Source organism: Megascapheus bottae, chromosome 15 (genome assembly GCF_031878675.1).
Source record: "Megascapheus bottae isolate mThoBot1 chromosome 15, mThoBot2.hap1, whole genome shotgun sequence".
Classification (NCBI taxonomy): Eukaryota; Metazoa; Chordata; class Mammalia; order Rodentia; family Geomyidae; genus Megascapheus; species Megascapheus bottae.
In genome coordinates, this window is record NC_143523.1 from 26,524,377 (window position 1) to 26,530,663 (window position 6,287).

Sequence of the window (6,287 nt, forward strand, 5' to 3'; positions counted from 1 at the left end):
TCTTAATATCTTTCTTTATTGCTTTATTGCTTGCTTGCTTCCTTGCTTGCTTTCTCTTCCTTCCTTCTTTCCTTCATTTCTTTTTCTTTTTTTTTGACCATCCCAGAATTGAACACACAGCCTGAGTGCTGTCCTTGTTCTTTCTCTAGGCTAGAGCTCTACCATTTGAGCCACCACACCATTTCTTCATTTTTCTATGTATGTGGTAGCAAGGAATCAAACCCAGACCTTCTTGCATGCTAGACAAGCACTCTACCACTAGACCAAACACCAGGTCCCTCCACATTTCAATATGACACCAGCAATCACCATCTCAAAGTGCACAGGATCTGTTCTCATAGAACTTGTTAAATCAGTTATAAGGGCCATGGAAAGAACGGATGGCACTTTTGTTAGGTGGGGAACAACAAAAGGTCTCATTTCATGCACCTCAACACAGAAGGAAGAAGAAATGATTAGTAGAAGATGAAATAGTCCTCGCAGTTTCAAACCTAACCCAGAATGAATCTTTTGGACACAGTTGAAAATGCCTTGGAACCTGTTTGTGTCTCAGAAAAGTTAAACATATTTTTGAGAACACACAAGTATTATTTAGAAACGGTAGGTTACATGCTAATTCACCATAGAGACCTTGATATTTTATGGTTTATACTCCATAAATCCAATCTTTTTGACATCCCTAACCCAGTAATCTTCGCAGTTAGAATGAACTGAAAATCGTTCACACTACCCTATATCACAATTCCTGGCAACTTTTGTTGTCCCAAACAATCTCCCATCCTGGAAGAAGGAAGCATCTTCCTGAATTCATGTAAGTAATGAAAAGATGTCTACATGTTGAGTGGAGGAACATTTTCAAGCTTTGTGTTTTAAAGCCTTCAAAGGACTCTGAATAACCACAGGGTAATCTTTGGGCAGGAATAAAAAGCATGTGAGACTTTAGAATCAGTGCCCTTCAGTTAACTGCTGTGTTCAGCTCTTTTGGCTAAGGGTCTTTCTGTGACTTGATGGGGCTCCTTTGGTGTGGTCTTGCTGGAGGTTCCCAGCAGGTGGGCATCATGCTTAGGGTTGGGTCAGGCAGATGCTGGCTAGCAGACTCATGCACACCCCTACCAGCTGTTGGAAGGCAGGGACTTAGGGCTCCTCAGTCTCCAGTTTCAGTGGCCTGGGAGAGGAGGATGTTGGGCAGGCAGGAGCAGGGACACCTCTGCTCCCTGGTGGGCCCCTGCCTGCCTGCCAGTCTCCAGTCAAGGGCCTGGGGGAGGGAATGTTGGGGGAAGGGACAGGATTCTGAATTCCTTGCCCCCCTGCAATTGCCAGTCTTTCTTGGGAGGGGTGGAAGGGGTCTGGGTTAAGTTCTATAGCTTTCCACCAGCTCTGCTTTCCCTCCTACAAACCTTCAGCCTAATTTTGATTATGTTCTAAAATCTAAGTGCCAATGGTTATATATAGAGATTCCCTTCTTGAATATCTGTTTGTTAAACACTGTCGGGTTTTTAGCACTCTTTGCCTCCTGACCAGCAGGAAGGGCAAAGAGAACATGCCCCGACTAAGACGAGAACAAGAAAGGATAAGGCCAGCTGGCTGCCTTCACCCAGCCCTCCCTTCTTCAGAGGGAAGACACAGACGCGCCAGGGAGAATGTCACAGCAGACTCAGTTTATTGGGGAAATTCAAGGAACTAAGAAGCAGGAGTAGGCAGGACAGGGGGAGGTAGGTGTGGTCAGAGAGGGCGGCAGGGCCAATCCATGGGTTTGAGGTAGCCTTATTTTCACAAACCATAGCCAACCTCCCAACCAGGAGACAGGCAGGTTGGATCTCCAAAACCAGTAAGTGAGCACTGGGCCACGAGGTAGGCCTTTTACCCTTGATGTGACGTGCCCCACATCTCCTCTCTTTTATTAAGCAGGTATTTGCCTTACTCGAGAAGTGTGCCTGTCTTAGGTTGTCCCCCTCTGGAGATCTTACCCGTCATTGACTACCACTCTAGAACTTCAGGCAATTTACCTGTAGGGTTGGCAGACCCAAACGGAGGTTTGAAATAAGGGGGATGGCCAATGTCAGCAAAGGAGTACACCTGCACATCCTGGTAAGGGCGGGAGTCAACCTCACAGAGTTCCTGGTCCGCCATCTCATAGCACAGCATATTGTTGACAGACACCATTAGCTGAACAGCTTTCTCCAATCCTGCTTTCTAAGACACTGAAGGAACTTATTGATTACACAAGATCTGAATGGGAATACAAAACTCACTGTAACCTTTTCCCACAAAGGGGAAAAGGTAAGGGAGCCAACCATAGTCCAGTCCATAGATAGTTTGCGTCGAGTTCATTTTGATGGCAGTCGAGAACCTCCTGTAGCCTTTTTAAGCAGATCAAGGCCTCGACTATTTGGAGGACTCCTGCAGTCAGGAAATCAAGCTGATATTGTAGGTAGTGTCTTTGTGAGCAGCGTGGATAATGATGCTCAGGGTGAGGAGAAGGAAGGTGACTGAGAATTCCAATCACAGCTAAGCAGGGCGTCCGGTATGGTCTTATTCCTGTGAAAGAGGAGAAAGCATACCTCAAGAGGGGTGCTCTTGGGCAATTAATTTTTTGTTTGCTGACAATATTTTAAATCTCTAGCCGGTACCCAAATTGGGTTTGTTTCTCCCACCGGGAATACACATCCAAATCCTTTCCCCACATTAATGAGGGGATCAGGGCCTCTCCAGTAAGAGGATCTCTTCAATGGACTCCAACCTTTAAATAAGGTGTCTGATTAGACCAATGTCTCTGAAAGGCAGTCAGAGGCTGATCCTTGGAAAATTTTAAAATAATGTAAGCATAGCTGTCCTCAATTGGTCATGGGGGTTGCCTCCCCCTTTTTTGTTTTATTAAAACAAGGCCCATTATCTGTTTTAACCTGTAGAGGTAAACTCAAGATAACAAAACATTGTAAAGAAAGGCTTTCAGCGTGTCAGGTCTTTCACCAGAATGTGCAGTAGCCCAACAAGCATGTGAATGAGTATCTATAGACATAATTTTCCAAAGGGTCTTAGTGGGTTACATCAGTCTGCCAGATAACGTTAGGTTTAAGGCCCCAGGGATTGACCCCAGGGGATTGTAGAGGTGGGACTTGTAAAAATGGTATGTACAATTTACATGTCCTCACAATCTTTTTTCTTTTTAAATGAAGATTTTAGAATCTTTAGAAAATTCATATTAACCATTTTCTTGTGTTTCAATTATGAATTTATCCATTGTTTTGGATGCTGACAATTTAACCCTGAACATGTTTACTCACACCCATTCACACACACATTCATAAAGACCTTAAAGCATGCAAAATTAATATCGGCCATACATTTTAAAAAGGATTCAAAAAGCCATAATGATCCATATTTAGGATGGTTATCAATTTTACCATAATACTTTTTGCAGATGAAAGTTGGGTGGGAGTCTTAAACCTGGGAGAACTAAGACTGAAGTCTGCGTCCTGCCACCAACTGTCTCTAGACTGTCACTACTAAGCCTGAAGCTGCTTTGTCTGGCCTAGGCTCACCTCCACTGCAGCTGAGTGGGAGGGGCCATACCAGGCCCTAGACCTACCCCAAGTGGGGAGGAAACTTTTGTTTTCCAGAAATAAAGACAGAGAAGCAGAGAATTTCAAGAAACTCCTAAACTTCTGATGGCATGCCTGGCCTTAAACTACCAGAGTGACAGAAAGACTGTGGGGCCCTGGAATCGGGAATTCAGGGGGTGCCTCCCCTACGGAAATTTCCATTCATTGGTAGCTGGCCGGCGGAGGCCATCTTAACCTACTCTCAAACAGAACCAGACATTGACTTACATTTAACACAATAACAGGAACTCAGATGAACTGTTGGAGACATTATCCCCCTCCCTGAATTCTTAGCATAAGAATGTGCCTTCAATATGATATATTGAATTTATTTGTATTTGGTTATTTGAAATTTGATAGGGAAGGGGGGAAAACCAAGACGGGTGGGGGATGAGGGGAGGGTAATGGGTACCAAGACATGTAAAAGGGTATAAATGTATGTGAATTAAGGCACTTTCTATCTGGCAAATATCATGTAACCCTTTTATTAATTACAATAAAAAATATTTTTAAAAAATTAAAAAAAAAAGAATGTGCCTTCATAGTTTCTTGTCCCAAGGGCAACATTTTGTAAATTAGGTTACTAAGCAAGGCATGCCTGCTTGTGTTGATATGCAAACATCCTATCACCTGACCTCCTACCCCAAGCAGTACCCCAACCCCCTCTTGCCTCTCCTGAAGAGGTATATAAACCCCTGTGTGAAAAATAAAATTCACAGCTTGATCAGAACGCTTGTCTTGCTGCCTTCTTCGTGTCTCCTGTCCCTTCATTCCTCCCTCTAGGTTCTTGGCCCTAGTTGATGTCCCGCCAGATGGGACAATGAATGCTCTCACCAAACAACTTATTTAGACAGACATACAGGGTGGTCGGCTGACTTTTACTTACCTCCGGAGGCCTTTGCTTTAAACCTGGGTGTCTTTTCCAAAAAAGGTTGTTAAAGGAAAACCACTGTTTCTAGAAAAAAGCAATCTTTTATCTCAATAGCATAAATGTACAAATTATTAGGAATTGGTGAAAGACTTGGGAGCCCTGGTTGGGTGGCCCCCATGGGCATATTTACTGCAGGGAGATCATGAAGAGACCTGTATTTGAAACTTGCATTTGCCTGATCCTTATTAATTTTAGTAGCTCCAATTGTTTTTCTGGCCAATAGGCCACTGCTCCCCATGTATTTAGACTGTGGCCCCTAGAATTGGGGGAGCAGTTCTATGCTCATTAGTTCATAACTAATGCAGTCATCATAGAATGCCACAACATCCATATCTTGTCTCTCCCTAGAGATTATAGGGCAGGTCCTCTTTAAGAGCATCGGCTGAATGTCTCTGGCCAGGACAGGAGGCATGCCAATTGCTAACATGCTGTTAGGCCAGCTATACCCAGGAGCTGGGGCCTGCTGCAGTTTTTAGGAACTGGGAACTTAAGGCCTGAGAGGCAAGCGATTGTAGCTCCCTGGGGTCAGGGCATTTTAGGTGGAGTTAGGCCTTTTGCCTGGCCTGAAAGACTTCCCTGTGGGGGATCAGGCCTTATCCATCCCCCAGGGCTATCTCTTTCGAATTGGCCATAACAAAATCCTCTCCCAGCAACTTAGGAAGAGGTAAGCACGCCTAGGCCTTTTGGGCTTGTAGGGCCTCGACCAGCATCTGAGGCTGGTGGGCCTGAGTGCCTACAGTTCTCCAACTCAAGGCTAGCACTTTGCCACTTTGAGCATTCTTCTGCTGGCAGACTAGACACCACAGTCTCACAGGGACTTTGCTTTGCCCTGGCTGGCTCAAAACTGCAGCTTTCAGATCAATGAGTCCTACAGAAGGCAATGATACTCCAATTAAAGGACAACTTCACTTTCAAATTTTGTTCAGAAACCCATTTCTAACATTCTTTAAAATTTTACAGATATTTGCTTAAACACTTAACACTTTAGTCTTCATTTGCATTCAAAAAACCTTTAAGGGCTCAAAGAACTTCCTTTGTCTCCAGGCCTCCTAGGGCTCAAGGCACTCCCTTTACCCTGTGGAAGAGGCTTTTTTTCTTCAGTTTAGATTACTGCCCAGAACTCCAACAGTTTAAACTCAAATAAGACTTTTTCTTAATGCAAGAACTACAAACATCATCAGTGCACCAAAAGTCTAAGTCTGGACTTAGTTTCCTTCTTTTTCTAAAATACGTCCAATTGCAAGGTAGCATGAAACCAGATTATAAGGAGATAAACTTTTAAATATTCCTTTAAAATACAAAGTACATTAGCATCCCATAAGTCACAGGGACTGGGGAATTAACAGCCTGGGCATGGCACTCCTCATTAAAAAAGGCACACCAGTTGAGATACAGGGGGCCAGGAAACTCAGCCTTAGTTAAATTTTTCCAGTCTTGGGTGGTGCACTGCTGATGAGCCAGGACTTGAAGGATGGTTTCGGCCCAGGGCGAATTAGGCCCATTTTTGGAGACTGCTTTCTTTCTTTCTTTTTCTTTTTTTTTTTTTTTTTTTTTTTTTTGCCAATCCTGGGCTTGAGCTCAGGGTCTGAGCACTGTCCTTGGACTTTCTCAAGGCTAGCGCTCTACCACTTGAGCCTCAGCACCACTTCCGGCTTTTTTTTTTCTATGTATGTGGTACCGAGGAATCGAACCCGGGTCTTCATGCATGCTATGCAAGCACTTTAACCACTAGGCCAAACTCCCGGCCTGAGACT